Source organism: Schistocerca americana, unplaced genomic scaffold, assembly GCF_021461395.2.
Source record: "Schistocerca americana isolate TAMUIC-IGC-003095 unplaced genomic scaffold, iqSchAmer2.1 HiC_scaffold_18, whole genome shotgun sequence".
NCBI lineage: Eukaryota > Metazoa > Arthropoda > Insecta > Orthoptera > Acrididae > Schistocerca > Schistocerca americana.
The window spans coordinates 4,740,434-4,755,666 of record NW_025725884.1 but is presented as its reverse complement, the minus strand read 5'-3'; positions in this window follow the sequence as shown (position 1 = coordinate 4,755,666).

The following is a 15,233-nucleotide window of genomic DNA, read 5'->3' as shown; positions in this document are numbered from 1 at the left end:
ACACACACACACACACACACACACACACACACACACACACACACACAGGCAAATTACAAATTGGAAAGTCTCTCATGACCAAATAAGAAAACAGGGCAGTAGGATAATTTGTAGTTTCTAGATGGTGTTTGTATATAGAAATTGGTCTGTATGCTGCATTTATTTGATGGAGTACATGTGTTTCCTCATGCTGTATGTAGAATAAGAAACAATATGACATTTAATTTCTGTTGGACAAAACGTGTTTATTTCTTGTCTGAATCCTGGGCTACAGCAATGAACTTTGTCCACAGATTGTTCTTCCTTCATGTAATGGAGGAAAAATGCAACTGTGGACACTGCATCATGTAATTTCCCCATGCATCCTCCACAGCCTGACTAAACACAGCTTTGTTAGAGGCCATCTGATCTCGACTGTCGGTCATTTGTCCCAATCAGTGCTACCTAACAATAGCAAGACCGTGCACTCAATTTGCTTACTAAATCACAATCTGTCTTACATCACTGCACCCTTCAGTAAGAGTGATAGATTTGGTGAGTGGGAAGTAACTATACTGCCACTCATCTCAGACATTTCATACTTGCAGAACTGCAGTGCGAAAGGTGGGAGGTAGGGTGGGTGGGAGGGAGGTAGGAGGGAAGTCAGTATGGAACTGATGTAGCAGAAAATGAGTTTGTAAAGTAAACACCACTTGGTGTTAGGCTCATACTCACCCAGTTTATGGACTGCAGTTGTTCTTGTTGTTGTTATTGTCAGTCCGAATGGGGTTTGATGCAGTTCTCCACTCTGGTCTACCTTGTGCAAGCATCCTTGGCTCTCTGTAACCATTATTAAATTCATTATCATGTGTTTAAATCTGGTAGGAGGCATACAGTAATGATTGTAACACAGTACCACGTGGAATGACTTCAGTGCAGTCACCACCAGCAACTTCTGTGCAAATGACTGGTCAGAGAATTCTGTACTGCCTTCACAGAGTGAATAAAAGTACTTCTTTCTCATGAGGTACTGCAGTGCTGGAAGTTAAGCCACATCCTGTTAGCAACTGACACAAGCTGAGTGGACCAAAATCCATTTAGTTCACTTTCAGAGGACTAATTCCAGACCACTGCTGTAGCCCCTCAATGAGCTATGGACATTTGTGGCCGTGTTTAGTCAGATGTTTTTACCTATTTTTCCACTTTTTGTTTCCATTTTAATTTCTTGTATTTCCTTTGTTTTGACTGCCATTGGGACCCTAGTTGTTGGGCTGCCCCAGTCCAATTATGCTCTTACTCAAGTCACTACTCGACAAAAAATTCTTATTTGCAGTTTCCTCTTTATTGGATGTGTTCACATTAGTCACATTGTGTTGCTGCTGTCATAATATCAGCTTCCATCCCTGTTAGCCATGACCACAGAGATGTGCATGGCCAAAATACAAAGTTGCTTCAAAATTGTCCACAGCAACTGCTCTAACAGCTTCCCAATTAAATGTTCGAGTATACCAAAATGGGATAATGATGCATTGCCTGTAGTTCTGTCAAACTGTGCTCTTACAGATTACTTTAAAGACTTCAGTTTTGAAATTTCCTTTCCCCTCCAAGTGATGTAGGACTTGCCTCATGCATGTCAAGGAATCCAAATTTGCACTGCAGTTGGATTTTGTGTAAATGTTACATTAGTTTCTTGTAAAAGTTGTAACAGCAGTCCCTGACAGGAATGCCTGATGTTAAGTCATCAGTACTGAGTACCACACTTGTTGATGATAGTTTTGTTGGTTAAGCTGTGTATCCAAATTGGCATATAGTTCCTTTAGTTGCTGGATATAAAATTTTCCAATTGTTTAAACTCCCACACCTTTATGCTGGTTCTTCATGCTGTCATTGTTGCTCTCTGCAGTGTTGCTATGAACATGTGCTAGGCTGTTACAGTATTTGTGATTTATGATGCCATATATCATTGCTACCAATGTCACATAGTACACTTCAAGACACTTACACTATCTTCTTTGTAAATTAGATATACTTTTCTGCATATCACCTTAACACTGTCCACAGTATGAAGTGGCTTCCACTAGTCATTCACTATGAAACACACAAGTCTCACTTGTTCTGTGTGTACAGGTACAAATCAGTGAGGCTGATACACTGATGCCAGTTGCCACCGATGCATTTTTACAGGAGAATGCCATCAATAGCGATTTGGATGCCTACAGTGCTATATTTCAATCACATTGCAGTCTGCTGTAGCAGTGTGAACAACAAGAGCTATTCAGTGTAGTTTGGGGGCTAACTGAGCATGTGCTAATAAACACAAAATACATAGAAAATAACTATCCAAACCCTAACCAACAATGTACCTTGAACAAACTGCTTGCATCTGTAAGAAGCTCCCTAACAGGGTAGTGTGACTCAATTGAAATGAAAACTTATGTGCTGGCCACGCATGTTAAGTATCTGTGGGCATACCCTCGACACATTAAACCTCCTTACCACTGGGGCAGCTATTAGCATGTTGGAATCCAAAATATGAACTTTGATGAAGAATTACTCTAACACAACAACACTCTGGAACAGGTTAGTACACCCCTAAATAGAAAAAGCTCATAAAATCTTAATGTATTGTTGAGGCCAGTGTCCTCCAGTTTTGTAGGTATGCAGTCATTACAGTACTTGCAGATAGTTTAAAGTGTTTCGATCAGGATTCTCGGTATTCATGTGGCCTTTATGGCTTCCTATCAACATCACACTACTAATACAAAAGAAAGTGAGTCACATAGTTGTAAGCAGCCACAACTCTGCTACACTACATGGCATGTCATTTGCGACGTGTGCCACGTGAACTGCTGTGGCTCATCACTTTGGGATCTGCTGGTTCTCAGTAACTTGAAATCCAATGGAGACACTATCAGAATTGTACATGACATAATTTCTCTATCTCCTAACTGTGACAATCTGTAATTTTATATTGGTCTGTTATTCCTTTCCCCTTTCATGAGGGGTGTCCATTCCAGCAAACTAAGCTGTACCATTATTTCGGTCACTGGCAGTGTCCTTACACCAGCCTCCAAACACCAACGTTGCCTTGCTTTTTGTGGGCACCTTTGTCCTTCTCTGTGACAGTGGCTGTATATGGCAGCTGTAATGAATTCAGACAATTAAAATTAAAATATTTTGTGGTTCTTCACTTGGATCATTATGCAGTTTTCATCAATCTCACTTTTATAAAATTCCACATGTATGTACATGCCACAGCACCTGATTCCTTATCTCCATCACTATTTTAATTTAGCAACTTCTTGACATTAAAATGAGCATGTGCAGTGAGAAGACAACCACTGCCACATATCAAGATGTTTGATTTACACTCAAATTCTGTTGATGTAAAGTTATTCAGCTTCTTAATATTTTTACAGATGCCGCAGAAGTTGAGGATGGAGGAGCTGTTGGCAGGTGAGATATTTGCTTTCTTCAGTAGCTTAATTACACATTAAAGTTACGACTTTAATATTTTATTATGTGGTACTTTATTTTTCATCTTTTTCTTTGACATTAATATTCCATTGGTGGTGTGCTAAATAATTTTTGTGAAACAGTTTTTAAAAACTCTATACTATAACTTAACACTGGATGTTAATTATGTCATACATAATTCATACTGAAAATTGGCGGTGTTATTGTAACTACGAAAGATTGGTTACAAATGTGCAGTTGCATTGAAAATGTGTACTGTGGTAAATTGTGAGGGAAATGTGGTCAAAGAGGAAAAAGACAAATTTTTAAGTACCAAATTGACATTTAGAAATTTGTCATTGTAATGTTAAGCAAACATTACAAATAGGCACACTACGATAAGTAGTAATGAATTTTGCCACCTGACTGATGTGTGAAATAGCCTGACCCATCTGGGTGCCACAGTTACTCTCAATCCCCCGCCTGCCAAGAGTGTTGTTGACTACCCGGTGACAACATGCTACTGAGTACAAGGTGGCTGACTTGTTGGTGGCTTCACAACTTGTGTACTGCATTCTCGAGACCCATCTCATACTCCTCTCGCCCCCTCTACTCCCATACCAGCTTCCCTAATTTGAAAATTTTGGAGTTCCCCTTAACTTAAGTTTCACAATCCTTCCCTCAGTACTAGCCTGTACCTGTACCTGTACCTGTACCTGTACCTGTACCTGTACCTGTACCTCCTATGTTACACCCTCTGCCACCCCATCACCTCTATGTCATTTGCATTAAATCTGTCCACCACAACTCCTCACGCAGTTGGCCTGCAGGTTTATGACAATTTATCTGGTTGGCAGAGGGACAGAACGCAACAATGTAATTCCTGGCTTAGCCTTTTACTGCTTATTTCCAGATTAACCCTTTCATGGCCAATTGAACGTCTTAGGCTGATGCATAACACTGTAGTGTTTCTTAAAAGTTAAGAAAGTCAGACTATACATACTGGAGACTTAAATCATCATAAATAATATAATTTGTTTCGCTGTTCACTTCAGTCTGTTGGGATAACTTTCTGGATCCACAACTGTAGAAATCATGTGGTTTTGTAGCAAAAAGCCATGTTCAAAGTGTATTTTCACTCCAAAGGAAGTATGTCAAGATCATTGAACAGAGAGCAGAGAAGATGAAACCTGAGGGTGCAAGATCAGATGAAAAGGGTGGGTGCAAAATGACTTCTCAACCCAGTTGTTCTATAGTGTTTGTTGCCAGTCTAGCAGAATGCTGGTGACTGTTACTGTGGAATAGCACCACTTCACACAGTCTTCCTGGATGTTTTTCTGGAACTATATCTGCAAGATGTCTGTTGTTGACAATAAATACCAACAGGAAAGTTTCACCTCATGCAAGCAACTCGTAGTACACCACATGGTCACCTACATCTAAATCTACATGATTACTCTGCAATTCACATTTAAGTGCTTGGCAAAGGGTTCATCCAACCACAATCATACTATCTCTCTACCATTCCACTCCTTAACAGCGCATGGCAAAAACGAACACCTAAACCTTTCTATTGGAGCTCTGATTTCTCTTATTTTATTTTGATGATCGTTCCTACCTATGTAGATTGGTCTCAACAAAATATTTTCGCTTTCAGAAGAGAAAGTTGGTGATTGAAAATTCATAAATAGATCTCGCCGCAATGAAAAACGTCTTTGTTTTAATGACTTCCATCCCAACTCGCATATCATATCTGCTATACTCTCTCCCCTATTACGTGATAATACAAAACGAGCTGCCCTTTTTTGCACCCTTTCGATGTCCTCCATCAATCCCACCTGGTAAGGCTCCCACACCCCGCAGCAATATTCTAACACCGGACCTCTGCACAATATCCATAACATTATCTTGTGTGGATGCTCAAATGTCTATGTGGCACTGCTGCTCTGTTTGGACTAAAGCATTCCTTTCCGTTCTTTCTCTTACATTAGCATAAAAACAAAATTTCTAGTCATCAGTAACAATACAGGTTAGAAATGGTCAGTGGTATTCACCCACTAATCAAGAACAAGCAAGAGGGTAATGTACATACGGCCAACCACTGATTTATATGGTTTGGCATGTGGTACCCGTATGATTTATTGTTGAACCTTCTCCTTTGTATTCAAATGCTGCACAGTGACGGAATGGTCATACTTCATCACATTTTCTGGTTCTTGAGTGCAATGATGTGCATCATCGTGGATTAATGCATCCAGACGATCTTCATCAAATGCTGAAGGTCTTTCTGAAAATGGAGGGTCAATAATGTCAAAACACTCATCCTTTAAATTAGAATATCTTTCCTTGCCATGCTCTGTCCCATGGCATTATCCCCATACATGGTGAAAACGTTACCATTGAAACCACATATTCATAAACTCCACTGTTCTCATTTTGCCGACTTAGCCATTTTAAATTAAAATGTAGCAGTGCTTTGTGTCAACATAATATTCATAGAATGACAATTTACCTAAAAGAATGTGTCCACATTAAGTGAGAACAAGGTAATGTACTTCGTAAAAATGGTGGAAAAGACAACTGTATCCTTTGATCCCTAGGCATATGAACTTGTCTTAGATCACATGTAATGCCCCCAACAACACAAAACACAATGATGGGAAAGGCTGACTTAAAGCATACATTGTGTGCTCACTCTTACATTATAGGTATCGGCTGCATAAGTAACAATAACACAGTGCACAGTGTTCACTTAAGATGTCTCTCTGTTTTTGCTCCCAACATTTAATGTTCTAATGATGTACCAACATCATAATGCATTGATGGTGGGTGGTTTAAATAAAAAATATGTACAAATGAAATGAGCTTCGTGACAAGGCTGAAGATATATCGGTACATAGGACACTGCATAGAACTGTATGGAACATTGTAAATGTAACTGTAGATGTGCTCCAAGGAAGTGTGTGGGGCCCTTGATATTGATGTTTCATATTAATGACATCACAGACATTCTTCTTCTTTTTGTTTTTCTGTTTGGGGTATCTAATGACCACATACTAATTTCAATGCTTCCTCCTTTGTTCTTCTTCCAGGTTTCCTTCGTCTTCACTATCTATCCTTTTTTCTTCCTCAGACCATTCTGACCCTGTCTTCCTCTTCTTCTTCCTGCCTTGGAATGCTTCCATTTGCAACACTTTCTTCTTGAAATCCTATCATTCTGCTGGGTCTTTTTCTTGTATTTCTTTCCAAATCTTTCCTAACTACTTGAATCTGTCCTGTTGTTGACATCTTGTCCCAAAGATGCTTAACAATCTGCTCATGGATTTCCTAGCAGCCTGAGTATTTTTCAAATGATTCTTAATTCTAGGACTTGAAGTTTGTGTAACTCATAATTCAACATTAAACATTCACTTGCATAGAGACATTCTGGTTTTACTACTGTGCTGTAGTGCTGTATTTTCAAATTTTTAGACACACACACCTTGTTGTAAATGTTCATGTTTATATCATATGCTTTCTCCATTTTACATACTATTTTGTCTACAGCTAATATTTTTGAAGCCATTGCCTTGAATCTTTCCTCCCAAATATTTAAATTTATAAACCATCTTTATCAGTTCATTACCTGTTACTAGGATTTCTGGGTCATTTTTTTATGTTTGCCCTAAAACATTTTTCCTACAGAAACTTTTAAAGCTGCTTTGTTAGGTATTCCTTCTAAGAGGTTGATTTGTATTTCTGAATTTGTTATATTTTTATAAAGAATGGCATAATCATTTGCAAATACTAGACACTGAATTTCAGTATCTCTTTTTCCTGAAGTCTCCAGTCTCATTGTGACAGCTTATGTTCTTTGCCTTTTGTTTCAATTATCTTACTATTTCCTCTAAGATGCAGTTGAGGTGGTGTGGAAACATGTTGTCACCCTGCATTTCACCTGTTATTTTGAGTGCCTTAGGTGTTTCACACCAAAACTTTATTTATGCTTCAGTGTGTGGGTGTTTCACGAATAAGGTTTGCTAGTTTAGTGTAATGCCAAGTTCTTGAGTCACTTTACCCACTGTTTACCTGTCAATCAAATGCTTTTCTAAAACCTGTAAATGTTAAAACTATGTCTTAAAATTCGTATGGACTAAAAGTTGAAATTCTGTTCTGAGCCAGATTCGATCTTTCTAAATCCACTTTGATATTCTCCCAAATGGCTGTCAAGTGTTACTTCTACCTTGTTTAGTAATATTGTTAAAAATATAATACAGCAGACTGGCAACAGATACATACCTGTGCAATTATTTAGATAATGCCTATGACTTTTTTGTGCACAGGATGGATAGGAGCCACTTTCCAGTCTTCTGGAATATTTTCAGTTTCCCATATTTCTTCAGACATAATCTGAAGGTTAGTTGTCATTTCTGCTTGACACCAGTTATGGTTGAGATGATTTTATTTCTTCTCCACTGGCTTTGTTGTTTTTCAGGGTTTTTGTTTGTTTGGTTATTTGTTTGTTTGCTGTAGGTGGTAGATCTGCTTCCATGTTTTCCTCAAATATCTGGAAATTCTAGGTAACAATTCAGTTATCCACAGTTCAAAAATTGATCAAAGTACTTTCTTAGTAATTTACATGTGTGGTTATTGCTTAGACCTATTTTACCATTTTTGTCTCTGATGTAAATACATTGGAGCATGATAGCCCTTTTTGAATAAAACCATGACTGTATGTATGAGAGCATTTTTTCTGCTGTAGTACACAGTGATTCTTTTTTATCACTAATTACGATACTCGTGTCATCTGCAAATAGTAGAATTTTGGCTGGGCTGTCTGGAGCCTGTATGTCATTGATATAAACTAGAAATAACAATGGGCCCAGAATGCTGCCCTGAGAAACAACTATTTAAATTTGTTTTGGTTCAGATATGGGTTTAAAATTGTGAAGATTCTTGGATGACCTCAGCTCAACAACTTGTGACCTGTTTTGCAGATAGGATTCAAACCAATTTTTAACGGTACCCCTGATGCATATTGCTTCAAGTTTCCCTAGTAATATTACATTGTTCACAGTATTGAAGGCTTTGGCTAAATCTAGATTAATTCCAACAACCTGTTTATTTGACTCAAAATTTCTTACTATTTCTGTGCAATATGGCTGTTTCTGTACTGTGCCATGTTGACTGTTATTTATTAGTTTATGTTTTTCTAGATATTTTGTAACCCTGATTTTCATAAATTCCTCAAGTATTTTGGAGAAGTATGGGAGGAGAGATATAGGTTGGTAATTTTCTATTTTATGTCTGTCACCATTTTTGTGTAGAGGTATCACTTTAGAGATTTTATTTTATCCGGAAATATCTCTTCACTAAGGGACAAGTTTGCTATGTGCTCTATAGGTTCGACAACACGTGGAGCAATTTTTTAATTATTGATACAGGTACATCATCCAAACCAGAGGACAATTTGGATTTCAAGCATTTAATGACTTTTAGAACTTAATGCTCGTCTGATGGGATTGCCATCATGCTGGTATTTACCATTGGAGACATCACTGTTAATTGTTGCTTAAAGTAAGGGGAATATTAACAAAATAATTGTTTACATTGTTTGCCATGGCGTTTTTTCTATGGGGATATTTTCATTATTTTTAAGATGGATTTCCTGTTCTTTAGTTTGACCCAAATTTTTTTTCTTTTTTTTTTACCTCATCATTCTGGACTTGTTACTAGCCTGCCTTATTAATCTATCATTACTTAATAATTTTGCTTTTGATTTTACTTTGCGGTAAGTCTGTTTGTATGTTCTCACATACTCAACAAACTGCTGATCATGACATGTTTTTAACTTTAAACTTAGTAATATCATGGTTTCACTTGATGTTTTAATTCCGGATGTACTCCAGGTCCCTTTGGATCCAGATGATCTGTAACTCAAAAGCTTTTTTGGGAAGCACATTTCAAAGTATGCCATAAAAGTGGAAGCAAATGTATTGTAAGCATCTTTTGTGTTTGTTTGTGCCAAGACCTCTGGCCAAACTGCATTTTTAACATTATTTTTGAACTGATTACAATTTTCAGTAGAGAAAAATCGTTTGTACTCCTTTTTATTTTCCCCTCCTTGGGAGTTGCAGTGAGATTAAAGGTTAGTGCATTATGATCTGATAATCCTATATTCACATTTGTAACTGCAACTTCATGTGTGACCACATTTGAGAAGATGTTATTTATTAGGCTTTCACTGGAATCTGTTGTTCTAGTGGGAGCTGATACGTGGGGAAACAAGTTGAAGCTTTTAGTATGTCTAAAAACTTGTATTTTACTGAACTCTGGACCAATAGATTAATATTAAAGTCACCACAAAGAATTATGGCAGAGTTCTCATTTGAGAAAAATGTCTAGCATTTCTTCCAAATTCTTAAGAGAGACTTCAGTATCTCCAGATGGTGATCTGCAAATTGCTGCAACAATTACTTTCTTTTCTATGATTAATGGTTTAGCCTCATATCTTAACTTAAATTTAAGCTTGGGATTTAGATAAATGCATACACCACCACCTTTGACATTTTGCCTATAGTACTGGCTGGCAAGTTTATAATATGTGTGACCAAAAGGACTTAAACTATATCTGTACATTGTATAAGGCTCAGTCACAACTTCTGTGCATGTCTATGACAGGTGGGGTGGGCAGCCTATCAAGTTAGGCTGTGGTCTCCTGATCTCACATTTTGTGCTCGCTTACTCAGTTGTGCAGGACTCTGACACTTGTCTCACTCCTCTGTCAACACAGCTTCCCTTTCATGTCGTTTGTCCCCTAACACTGCAGTCAGGTGTCATGTGGTGTAATTATTTAATACAATGATGTATTATATTCTGTACCTTATCTTCTATACTTCTTCTCAAACTCTGTTATAATTACTTTAAAATTCAAAATTGATGCCTTTGACGCATCACATTTATATAAATAACTTACTATGTCACTTTTGACTTAACAAATTATTTATTCCCTTCATCATCACACTCATGAACTACACTAAAAGATCACCTTCATTCAGTATAAAAGAGACACTCACAATAATTTTGAAGGTTCCTCTTCTGTGTCTCACAACATACATCAGTTGTTGAAATAACTCCTTCGGCAGCCTATTGCTTTACAGGACAGTGTGGTGACCCCACAGAATACTTATTTTAACACATGTAGTTTGGCACCCAAAGCTGCTGCGATAGCTGTACAGTGCTGAAGGTGCATATTGTCCCCTGATGTAAGTCACCACACACAAAATAGAAATAACACTAATGAACAATATCTGTACATTTATGTTTGACATGTTGTTTTCTATTGCTCTTTTCATAATGTGTACACAAAACTTCTTTCAAAATGACATTCATTGATAAGAAGTCATTGATATGTGCATCTCTCCTCTGGAGTGGTACATACAAGCACAGTCTGTGAACATGGTGCCCAGTGAACACAGTCCAAAGTTTTTTAAATTTTTTTTCCTATATGCCATGAATGTGGATTTCTCTTTGTAACTATGGCTTCAGAGATTGGTTATAGCCTCAGTACATCATTGTCCATGATAAAATACGCAAATTTACCCTCAATTGCAGCCATAATTTAAGAGAATGTCCCTAAAGTGAACATAAAGTGCTTGAAAGATGTTTTCCTCTCTGTGTGTACAATAGTATCCAGTGCAGAACCACAGCGGCTGCGGACACCCAAGCCTGGAACCAGTACTGGGGCTGAGGACATACGTGCAGTGAAGTCACCTGGTGAGTAAGAGTAAATTTACACGTAATTGCAGCCTTAACTAAAGCAGTACATAAAGTACTTAAAAGACGTTTTACTCTCTGTGTGTACAATAGTAGGCAGTGCAGAACAGCAGCAGCTACGGTCACCAGAGGCTGGACCCAGTACTGCAGGTGCAGCGAAGTCACCTGGTGAGTAAGAGTAAGAGCCCACTGTGGCAGGCTTACATTCCTGCTCTGTACACTAGAGAATCAAATGTATCTGGACACCTATTAGTGGACATTAAGATTTTGTGTTCTCCTTTGAGGACTTGAACTCTTCTGGGGACACTTTGACATTTCGAAATCTCTGTGGGTGGATGCCAGCCCATTCTTCCTTGATAGCTGATACCAGACAAGGTAGAAATATTGGACACAGGGTATGGAGTGAAAATGCCATTTTTAACTAATCCCTAAGACGATCCATTGCTTTCAGGTTGGAACATCGGCAGGCAAGCCTTCTTCAGGAATGCCACTGGTTATAAGCCTTTGCCTAACAATGCTGATACATGAGAGGTACAAGTGTTGAGCTGATCAAATCGGTCGTTGTCTGTGAACTGTTCCTCTGCTGTGCATAGTACACAATACTGTCAAATATGTACTTACCCTTCTGCATTTATCATATCCTGAAGTACAATAAGGTGGTGGTGGTGGTGGTGGTGGTGGTGGTGGTTAGTATTTAACGTTCCGTCGACAACGAGGTCATTAGAGACGGAGCGCAAGCTCGGGTTAGGGAAGGATTGGGAAGGAAATCGGACGTGCCCTTTCAAAGGAACCATCCCGATATTTGCCTGAAACGATTTAGGGAAATCACGGAAAACCTAAATCAGGATGGCCGGAGACGGGATTGAACCGCCATCCTCCCGAATGCGAGTCCAGTGTGCTAACCACTGCGCCACCTCGCTCGGTACAATAAGGGGAGAACAAGTTAAAGAGGAGAAATTGCATATTGTTACACTACCTGCTCTGCACTGCATTGTTGGCAGTAGAGTTAATGGCGGATAATGTTCACTGAGTAGTCACTCTATTCAAATTCTTCCGTCAGATACCCACGGAGTATAGCACTGTTTGTCACTCCAAATCTCGTTTCCACTCATCCACTCAACAGGAGTCATGGGTTTTTATGCTACAGTCAGTGTGACTTTATGTTAAACAGAAATGTTGTTTCCAGAAGCTGCTCAGCCACTGTAACCAGTTTTTCTAACTCCCTGTACACAGCCATTTCCTTAGTGGGCTCCTAGCTGCACTTCAAAACTGAAGAGTGACTGCAGCAGCTAACTGCAAGCTGGTTTTTACTATTTCCTACCACAATGATAGAAGCACTTGTCCATCAGCATACTGTGTGTGCCTGGACTTCATGTAGCATTGGTTGTTCCTTCACATTTTCACTTAACTGTCACATCGCTGACAGCTGACTTGGGCAAGTTTGGAAGGGTTGAAATGCATTCCTGTGTTAATTATTCAGGTGTAATGCAAAGAAAAGTCCATGTTCAGTGTACTCAGATCCCTGACTGATAAATTCTGCTTACAAAACAGTATTACCTGCCACTTCCTATAATATATATGACGGCAGTATCTGTTGCCGAAAGAACAATTGCCATGGATAACCATGCAGCTTTGCTAGAAATGAAATGATGATTAAATGGATGGAGCGTCTGCCATGTAAGCAGGAGATCCCGGGTTCGAGTACCGGTTGGGGCACACATTTTCAACATTCCCCCAATGAAGTACATCAACGCCTGTTTGCAGCTAGGGTGTCCATTTAATTATCATTTCACTTCCTATAATAGTAGCTCCACCTCTCATTGAATTAAAACGCTCAGTTGCCCATTACAAAAGGGTGCGCATGTATTTTGATTGGATAGTGGGTTTATAGTTCTTATCTATGTGATTTCTGCAACCCCTTAGTCAGTCCACCATACACAATTTAATTAGAATCCAGAAATCACAATATATTTTATTATATTTATGTTTTTGAATATTGAGGACTTTGATTTGGGGCGAGTATTTACTGACTTACAGAAATACAAAGTTTACCTATATAGCTGTGGAAATATGTGTGCTGAGAATTACAGGGAGGGAAAAGGAAACGGAAAAATGGACAGGGAACAGGCAGGAGTAGGAGACGTAGTGGGGAGGTAGTGGAGATGAGTGACAAATGTAGTGATGGAGTGAGTGGCAGATAGGATAAGACAATTACATGCTCCTATCCTAGAGAGGTGAGTGGGGGGAACATTGAGGTGACAGTCTGGTGAGAGGCATTGAGTGGATATCAGGCTACATGGACTACAAGCTGCAATGCCTGTAGCTTGAGACCAGAATACCAGGAGAAGCCAGAGAAGAGGCTTAATCAAACACTGGGACTCCAATGAATGAATGATGTGAGTAGAAGAAACAGAGGATGATTTGTATTTCAAAACTGAACATTTTTGTACAACCTATTAGGGTAGTAACTTAAATGGAAATATTTGGGTGTGAATCTAGTTTATAAATGGTCATAGCTGATGCGTTCAGTAATACCATAAGTTATTTGATACTAACATTTTCAGGGGCTCCCTTAACCTTTCTGTGGTCAATCAGACATAAAGGTCCTGCCAAAATGTTTGTTTCAGAATCTGCACAACCATAGGAATGTCCCATTTCATTGTGTACTGTAATCTGTTGTTCAGTTTATGTACAATTAAAACCCAGAAGCTGACAGGTGATGCTAGAATGTGTTTTTTTCTTTGTTGGTACAGAAGTGAGTACAGTATGTTTTGTAGAAGGAGCTTCCTATCTTTGGCTTAATTGTGGATGGCAAAGACAGTGTAGATATTATTTATCTTTGTTACATTATTTGCTAGGTATATACTATTTGACATATATTTTCACTGATAACTCATTCTTGAAGAAAACTGATGTCTGTGTCTTGTAACTAAAATTAATGCATGTCTTTATTAATGAAAATCATATCAAAATCGTGACTGTAGTTGGAAATCTACCACCACAAATGTACAGATACTGTTCTTTTGATGTACTGTTTTTCTTCTTTCTCATGAGACAGTGTACTGGAGACATTTGTTTTCTTTTCCTTATTTTGTCTTGAATGTCTCAATAGTTTCTTGGAATTAATTGTTTACAATTATTTATGGAGCTGTCTTTTGAATTACGGGGAGGGTGGCTATGAAGAATACAGTCAGCAGAAATAAGGTTTCTATGATCTACTTTATAACATATGAAAGCTGATCACCTCTGAAATGAAGGTGCTGGGAGTGTATAGTAGAGTGAAAACAACTGAAGCATGTGGGATGAATGTGTCAATGCTTTTGGAGAGAATGGCTGATAATGCAGTATCACTTCCTGTTCACTAGATTTGTCTCTGGTGCCAGTACCTTTGTTCATAAAATATTTCCCATCAAGACTTTCACTACAGTTTGATCCCAGACCAATCTGTTCGTCTTTCTGCCTCACCTCTCTACAGGGAGTCCAGCAGGGAGCTGCCTTGCCCCATCTGCCACCCACACTCGTGGTCATATGTCCCACCTAATGTGGATGATCCATGCACAAGGAGAGAGATGTGCTCAGGTAGCCATGAACATTAGAACTTCATTGGAACACAGAAGGCACATGATAATGTTGGGCTAAGTGAAACAGCTTCCTAGTGCAAGCAACATAAAAATACTCCTGATATGCTGTAAGGTTGTCACTAATATGAGCTAAGCTGAGCACTGCAAGTTGCACTGATGATGTCCTAGATTCCAATGTTGCTGTGCTCAGAGGAAAAGTTTTGACTGTAACAGCAGCCAAAAGTATCAACTGTCATCCCCATGGAGGAGATGGCAGTGTCATCCATGAGGCACACACCTGGAAGAAAAATACAGAAATTGGGCCAAGACATCAGTAAGGAGGGATGATGATGTGGAATGGTGCAGGCAGAAAGATACCAGGATGAAAGAAAGAAGTGCCACAAGGCATTTGAACACGGAGCAAAACCATTCAAACACTATGCAGAAGCACTTGAACACAGAGATGAAGGCTACCTAATGGAT